This window comes from Oncorhynchus gorbuscha, unplaced genomic scaffold, assembly GCF_021184085.1.
Source record: "Oncorhynchus gorbuscha isolate QuinsamMale2020 ecotype Even-year unplaced genomic scaffold, OgorEven_v1.0 Un_scaffold_2577, whole genome shotgun sequence".
Taxonomy (NCBI): Eukaryota; Metazoa; Chordata; class Actinopteri; order Salmoniformes; family Salmonidae; genus Oncorhynchus; species Oncorhynchus gorbuscha.
Window position 1 is genome coordinate 11107 of NW_025747051.1, and position 8821 is coordinate 19927.

The following is an 8821-nucleotide window of genomic DNA, read 5'->3' on the forward strand; positions in this document are numbered from 1 at the left end:
TAGGCTGGGTTTCTGTACAGCACTTTGAGATATCAGCTGATGTACGAAGGGCTACATACATACATTTGATTTGATGACTACAGAAACAGGAAATAGGCTCCTGCTACTATGAGCCATTTTGGACACGATATGCCATGGATAAGAGCGTCTGCTAAATGACTTAAATGTAATGTAAATGTAATGTTCAAGGCTATGTACTTACTTATATCATTTCCATTTTGGCAATATCCAAATAATATAAAGAACAACAGAGGGTTTATACTGTATCAAATTAATCAAAGCTCAAAGAAAACAAAATACACATCTACAAATATTTAATCTGATTTTAGACATGATCATGTCTCGAGATGAAAAAACAGGCCTATTGTTTTTAGAATGATTTCATTTAAACAATATGATTTCATTTGGCATGAACATAAAACACAAATTCTCAGGTCAAAAACATAAGTCAGAACACAGCCTCTCTATTCTCTCATGTGATTTCAGGTCCTCTGCCGGGAAAATGTCTTTCCACAATTAGAGCAGTGGTATGTCTTCTCCTCCTGTGTATGTATCCTCTGATGTGATTTCAGGCTTGCTAACTGAGTAAAACTCCTTCCACAGTGAGAGCATTGGTAGGGATTTTCTCCTGTGTGTATTCTCTCATGCCTTTTCAGGCCTTCTAACCACCTAAAACTATTTTCACAGTGGGAACAGCGGTAGGGCTTTTCTCCTGTGTGTATTCTCTCATGCCTTTTCAGGCCTTGTAACCACCTAAATGTCATTCCACATTGGGAGCAGTGATAAGGCTTTTCTTCAGAGTGCGTTCTCTTGTGTATTTTCAGGTTCTCTAACTCTTTAAAACTATTTTCACACTGGGAGCATTGAAAAGCATTTTCTCCTGTGTGTGTCCTCTCATGCTCTTTTAGGTTCTGTGAATTAGTAAAACTCTTTCCACAGTGGGAGCAGTGGTGTGGTCTTGCTGGTTTGGACATCTCTGGGTCTGGTTCCCCTGAAGGACTCTTCCCGCTGTCAGAGTAAGAGTCTGGTCTCTCTCCTGCCAAAGACAGAGCATTTAGTTAAATACTAAACAAAGACCTAAATGAAATCGCCACATCATAAAACTGTCTTTCTATGAGGTTTAATTTAGACTGGGCCCCGTAATAACCTGAGGCCAGAACTGCAACGGTGCTGGGTTTTTCATGCTCAACAATTTCCAATATCAAGAATGGTCCACCACCTAAAGGACATCCACTCAATTTTACATTTACATTTGAGTGATTTAGCAGACACTCTTATCCAGAGCCTTTACATTTACATAAGGAGTCGCTAGAGCACCATGGGACAAGAAAATCCTGGCTGGCCAAACTCTCCCCTAACCCGGACGACGCTAGGCCAATTGTGGGCCGTCGTCATGGGTCCCTCGGTGACACAGCCTGAGATCGAACCCGGGGCTCTAGTGATGCCTCAAGCACTGCAATGCCTTAGACCGCTGCTCCACTAAGGGCCTATGCTAAATCATTTACAACCGTTGTCTGCCCAGTTTGATAATAACCCGCTGAAACTACAAACTACATACAATGCCTTCAGAAAGTATTCACACCCCTTGACTTATTACACACAAAAAAATGTGTAGCCACATCTCAGACTGCTATGGAATGTTGAGTGGAAGCTTTACGTCATGTGGAATGACTAGCTAGTTTAGTCCAGGGCTGGACGGAATGGAAGGTATAAGGTCTGATGTGATTGGGTGCTGCTAAAATTGATTCATAGTTTTGGTTGGTTGGTTCAGCATTGTAATTCTATGGTTGCGCGTCCTTACTAAATATTGACAGGAGGGCTACAACAACAACAAAAACACCGCTGTTTAACATGGTACTTACTGTCTGTACCGGTGTTCATTAGATCTCCAGCCTGTTCTTCCTCTTCTTCCAATGTGACCGTCACGCCAAAACAGTCATCCTCTTCTTTCACTGCGACAGTCATCTCCGTCACGCCAAAACAGTCATCCTCTTCTTTCACTGCGACAGTCATCTCCGTCACGCCAAAACAGTCATCCTCTTCTTTCACTGCGACAGTCATCTCCGTCACGCCAAAACAGTCATCCTCTTCTTTCACTGCGACAGTCATCTCCGTCACGCCAAAACAGTCATCCTCTTCTTTCACTGCGACAGTCATCTCCGTCACGCCAAAACAGTCATCCTCTTCTTTCACTGCGACAGTCATCTCCGTCACGCCAAAACAGTCATCCTCTTCTTTCACTGCGACAGTCATCTCCGTCACGCCAAAACAGTCATCCTCTTCTTTCACTGCGACAGTCATCTCCGTCACGCCAAAACAGTCATCCTCTTCTTTCACTGCCAGTCATCTTCACGCCAAAACAGTCATCCTCTTCTTTCACTGCGACAGTCATCTCCGTCACGCCAAAACAGTCATCCTCTTCTTTCACTGCGACAGTCATCTCCCCCTCTTCAACCCCCAAAACTCCATCCTCCTCTTCTTTCACAGTAACATCGTCCTCTTCTTCTTTCACTCTGTAAGCTTCTTCCTCTTTTTCTTTCACTGGTACAGCCTCCTCTTCCTCATATTTTAAGAGAGTTCCTTTCTCCATCCAACAGACCTCCTCTTTAGCAAGGGGGGGAGTAGCTTCGTGAACTAATGGTCGTGGATGTTAGCTAGCTAGTTAGCATTAGCGACTAGACTAGTGCTAATTTAACCAGCCAGCTAGCTGAATAACAACGTCAATATGAAATTAAATGGGGTAACTGGGTGTGTTCTTTTTACGCGTAGAAGTGTTTTTCAAACATAGCGGCATATAAACAACGAAATTGTCCCAAAGATCTTGAATGTTCCGACTTTGTTGTCTGGCGAGCTACCGAGGTGGTTGCAGTTGTTGAAGAAGCTTTCCGTCCACTAGATTATACGTCACAGTAGAAACATCGCCTGAAAGACACATATCGCCATCTGCTGTCTGGAGGGAGGAAACGCAGTTGAGGAGGGAAAACTATTTTTCTTCTTCATTGAATTATAATATTATAAAGCAGTTGAGTAAAAATGTTTTGGGGGAGAAAAATGTTTCTCTACCATTAAATAATATACCGTATCAACAACACAACCAGTCTTATACAATGGATGGGGTGAAAATAGACATCTGAACTGAGCTTTTCGCCTATTCTGTGGCAGTACACTGGAACTGAAGCAGTTAGTCAAAATCAGCGTGGTTTTCAGAGCACAAACAGAAATATAACACAAGGTCAAGTAATTTCATACACATTAATTAGATAGTTACGACTAGCTAGTGAAGCGGACAATGTACATTCAAATAAAACAGTCCAATGTTGCAGTTTAGTTAACAAGCTAGCTAGCTAGTTAGCTAATATGAACCATGCATGGCTGTAACACAATCAAAACAAGTCATCAAAAATATTGCACTTGCATACATATTTACAACCAAAGGAACATTTCACTTTATACCAAGTCAGATATATTATCTAGCTAGTTATGTCTTACCGTCTCAGCAGAATAAATGCTAATTCTGGATCACTTTAACTCCCTCTGTTCTCTCTACTTTGTGTAGGGAAATCTGAGGTTCACTCTCCTCTTGGCCCGGACTCTATTACTGCTGCTGGCTCAGGTCGTTTGCCATGTTTTCTGTCTGTAAACTACCAATGATGGTTACTTATGTAACCGGGGCGGCAGGGTAGCCTAGTGGTTAGAGTGTTGGACTAGTAACCAAAAGGTTGCAAGGTACAAATCTGTCGTTCTGCCCCTGATCAGGCAGTTAACCCACTGCTCCTAGGCCGTCATTGAAAATAAGAATAAGTTCTTAACTGACTTGCCTAGTAAAATAAAGGTAAAACATGGCTATTGGATTACTCCAATATCCTTCCACATTACAACAACTGCCTGAGATGCACCATCCCTCCAACAGGCTGGACTGAGGGCTTGTAAGGCCCTCATCACTGGCGAACTACATCGCCTACGGGCACAAACCTGCTGGGAACTTGCAGGTGCCTTGGTGGAAGAGGCACTGCAGTACTAAATGCAGCTGGTGGCCACACTAGATATTGACTGTTACTTTTGATGTTGACTTGATCAAATCAAGTTTTATTTATACAGCACATTTCAGACATGGATGCAACACAACGGCTTCACAGAAAAAGACTAATAAAAAACACAAACTTAACAATAAAACCTGAAAGACTAATGCATTCAAACATTTGAGCATTCTAATGAGCATTCTAAAATTCCTGAGCATTCTAATGAGCATTCTAATGAGCATTCTAATGAGCAATGAGCATTCTGAGCAATGAGCATTCTAATGAGCATTCTAGCATGAGCATTCTAATGAGCATTCTAATGAGCAATGAGCATTCTAATGAGCATTCTTGAGCATTCTAATGAGCATTCTATGAAAATGAATAAAATAGTAAGAACAGACATCCGGTCCAAAATACATCGTTGTTTGTAAATAATAGTATAATTATAATAATATAATTATATATAATATATTGTTTGTATAAAATATTATAGTACAATATAATTGCACCGAGAAATAGTCAGTTGGCTGCATAAATAATTGTGATTACAAAATGTTACATAAATTGTAAATATGAAATATCAAAACCAAATGTTCACCCCTTTGTTAATATGTATTGGCAATAATTAACTTAAGGGTGAGGCATGGAATAATATGAGAAGTATGAGGTGATTTGAGACATGCTTCTTCAGTAGTGGAATAAAGACAATTAGCACTAGAATGTTGTAAAGAAATACTGTGTGTAAATATTGGGAGTGATGTATGATTGTTAATAAAACGGTTCATAGACCAATTTTTTTTATTTACTGCGTCCAGTTCTATAAGCTGCAAGTAGGTTGAAATTAAGTTGTTTGAAACAATTACTTGAAATATAGTTATTTTCAACGTTCAACCAAAACCGAACGCAGTCTTGACGTCGTTATATAGTTTTTCAAAGACATGAAAAATACTTATTTTCAACGACCTAAAAGAAAAAGAAGGAAAAAAAATCGTCTCTCAACTAAAACTGTATGTTGGACGTCGGACAAATGCTATTGAAAAGATGACTATGTAGCCCAATGTCAAAACAGTTTTAATGGGTCCAAATCAATAACCAATACGCATAAACAGTTTGTGATATTAAAAACCTAAACATAAAATATACTATCTACACAAACATCTGAAACAATAATCATATTAATTGTATTTATTTTTAAGGAGCACCTTATAAACTGCACAAGCAGTTCGGGGTTGGACTAGTAACCGAAAGGTTGCAAGATTGAATCCCAAGTAAAAATCAGTTATAATTATTAACCCACAGTTAACCCACTGTTCCAAGGCAGTCATTGAAAATAAACATTTGTTCTTAACTGACCTGTTAAATAAAGGTTAAATAAATAAAATAAAAAACAAGCATCTAAAACACTTGTTTTGACAACTGGTATCTATTAGTGGGGAAATCAGGTTGTAGGTTCTGTTGAAACTAACAAAAATAACAAACAAAAAACATGGAAATAGAGATATATTTTATCTCACAGGCTATATTATACATATTATATATATATATATATCATACATATTTTACCTCCCTGGTTAGAGGACAACCTGCAGAAGACAGTCAGCTACATTTTGGAGTGACGCATTGAAATTTCAGGGTCCCCAAAACGAAGAGAAACAGTACACATATTTAGCATCACTCACATCAATATCACGTTGAAATCAATTGCACAAGAGGGGGAGATGAGGTTGCACGACCTGATAAAACTAACAGCTCAAAAAACACACGGAATCTGGGAATAATGTGTACATCCCTGGTTAGAGGTCAATTTGTAGAAGACAGCTAGCTACAATTTGAAGTGTTGCAATTTGATTCAAGTGGGTCGCCAATGCAGTAAGTGTTAATCACAAATAGTACTTTCATTTCAGAGCCTGGATTTGTCCCCTGATGAGGCTAATATCCATATCACACTGAAATCAATAGAACAGGGGCAAAATATTAGGGTTCTACATTGTCACATTATTAATTAAAATACACCTTCTACTATGTTAAAAACATTCTACATAGTGACATCATTAGAATACTCCTACTACAATGTTAAAAACATTCTACATTGTGACATCATTAGAATACTCCTACTACAATGTTAAAACATTCTACATTGTGACATTATTTTATTGATATCATGGAACAACTCCTTCATGTATTTTCTGATGTCTAATCAGAGATCTTTTACCAGAGTATCTCTTCCCACATTGATCACAGCTAAAGGATTTTTCTCCTGTGTGTTTTTTCAGATGTACCATCAGGCAGCTTGAGTGAATAAAACTCTTCCCACATTGCTTACAGCTATGAGGCCTCTCTCCAGTGTGTGTTCTCTGGTGTGATAGTAATGTATATAATTTTGAAAAGATCTTTCCACATTCAGAGCAGCTATAAGGTTTCTCTCCAGTGTGAATTCTCTGGTGTGATTGTAATGTATATAATTTTGAGAAGGTCTTCCCACACTCAGAGCAGCAGTGAGGTTTCTCTCCAGTGTGTATTCTCAGGTGTGCTATCAGGTTGCTTGATTGAGCAAAACTCTTCCCACATTGATTACAGCTATAAGGTTTCTCTCCTGTGTGTGTTCTCTGGTGTGATTTAAAATTTCCTGAGATAGAAAAACTCTTTCCACAGTCAGAGCAGTGGTAAGCTTTCTCTCCTGTGTGTATTCTCTGGTGTATTGTTAGACGGCTAGATGAAACAAAACTTTTCCCACATTGATTACAGCAATAAGGTTTCTTTCCTGTGTGTGTTCTCTGGTGTATAGTCAGAGAGCTCGAAGTAACAAAACTATTTTTACATTGATCACAGCTATAAGGTTTCTCTCCTGTGTGTGTTCTCTGGTGTATTGTCAGACGCTAGATGAAACAAAACTTTTCCCACATTGATTACAGCAATAAGGTTTCTCTCCTGTGTGTGTTCTCTGGTGTATAGTCAGAGAGCTCGAAGTAACAAAACTATTTTTACATTGATCACAGCTATAAGATCAGACAGCCAGATTAACAAAACTCTTCCCCTGTGTGTGTTCTCTGGTGTGATTGTAATGTATATAATCTTGAAAAGGTCTTCCCACAGTCAGAGCAGCGGTGAAGTTTCTTCCCTGTGTGTTTCCGCTGGTGTTTCTTGAGGTGTTCTGATCTGGAGAGACTCTCCTCTGCCTCGTCAGCTTCATGATGTTGTTGAGGCTCCCCAGAGGATCCACGATCGTCCCGTATCTCTCCTGTGTGAACGACAAAGTCAGGCAGATGGTTAAAGGCCCACAACAGCAGAAATCCACTGTTTATTTGAGCTAAAAGGTAATGCCCATGATGTTGTGCAACAATTTACGTCTGTAATGACATTTAAATGCTGTGATAAACTTATTTGACAATTGTCTTAAGACAAATCTGCCCCGATTCCAGCCTTGCTGAAGCACCCCCAGATCATCACCAATCTTCCACAAAATTTCTGTGGCTTGCACCCACTGTGAAATTTGGTGGAGGATCGGTGGGGGTGCCTCAGCAAGGCTGGAATCGGGGCAGATTTGTCTTTGTGAAGGACGCATGAATCAAGCCACGTACAACGTCGTCCTGGAAGAAAACTTGCTTCCTTCTGATCTGACAATGTTCACCAAAACTCCTGAGGATTGTTTTTTTCCAGCAGGACAATCATGCTCCACGTCACACAGCCAGGTCAATCAAGGTGTGGATGAGGGACCACCAGCTCAAGACCCTCTCATGGCCCAATCTCCATACCTGAACCCTCTAATATCATCCTCTCACCAACACGTACAGCACCAAAAAGTACCACTTATCAGTTGATTATGGACTAACAGTCTGACAGTTTGAAGGACACAACTGATGTTATTCTAGTTAAACAGTGAGAGACTAGTTGAGTTTCATTGAGTTTCATACTGGGGCTAAATGGCTAATGTAATGATGCATTAAGCCATGTATATAATAATAATATATATAGTACCAGTAAAACGTTTGGACACACCTACTCATTTAATTTATTTAAAAAAAACTATTTTCTACATTGTAGAAGACATCAAAACTATGAAATAACACATGTGGAAACATGTAGTAAATCGAAGTGTTACATCAAAATATATTTTAGATTATTCAAAGTAGCCACCCTTTGCCTTTCATGACAGCGTTGCACACTCTTGGTATTCTCTCAACCAGCTTCACCTGGAATGCTCTTCCAACAGTCTTGAAAGAGTTCCCACATATGCTGAGGACTTGTTGGCTGCTTTTCCTTCACTCTGCAGTCCAGCTCATCCCAAACCATCTCAATTGGGTTGAGGTCGGGTGATTGTGGAGGCCAGGTCATCTGATGTAGCACTCCATCACTCTCCTTCTTGGTCAAATAGCCCTTACACAGCCAATAGGTGTGTTGGGTCATTGTTCTGTTGCACAAACCAGATGGGATGGCATATCCCTTTAGAATGCTGTGGTAGCCATGCTGTTAAAGTGTGCCTTGAATTCTAAATAAATCACAGATAGTGTCACCAGCAAAGCACCCCCACTCCATCACACCTCCGCCTCCATGCTTCACAGTGGTAACTACACATGAGAAGATCATCCATTCACCAACTCTGTGTCTCACAAAGACACAGTGATTGGAACCAAAATTCACAAATTTGGACTCATCAGACCAAAACATAGATTTTCACCGGCCTAATGTCCAGTGTTTCTTGGCCCAAGCAAGTCTCTTCCTCTTATTGATGTCCTTTAGTAGTGGTTTCTTTGCAGCAATTCGACCATGAAGGCCTGATTCACACAGTCTCTTCTTCTTATTGA

The 8821-nt window shown here is 39.9% G+C and overlaps 1 pseudogene; it reads right to left on the reverse strand.

Annotated features, from left to right (window-relative positions):
* Positions 1-297: 297 nt before the first annotated feature.
* LOC124026091 lies at positions 298-2331 on the reverse strand (annotated as a pseudogene).
* Positions 2332-8821: the final 6490 nt, after the last annotated feature.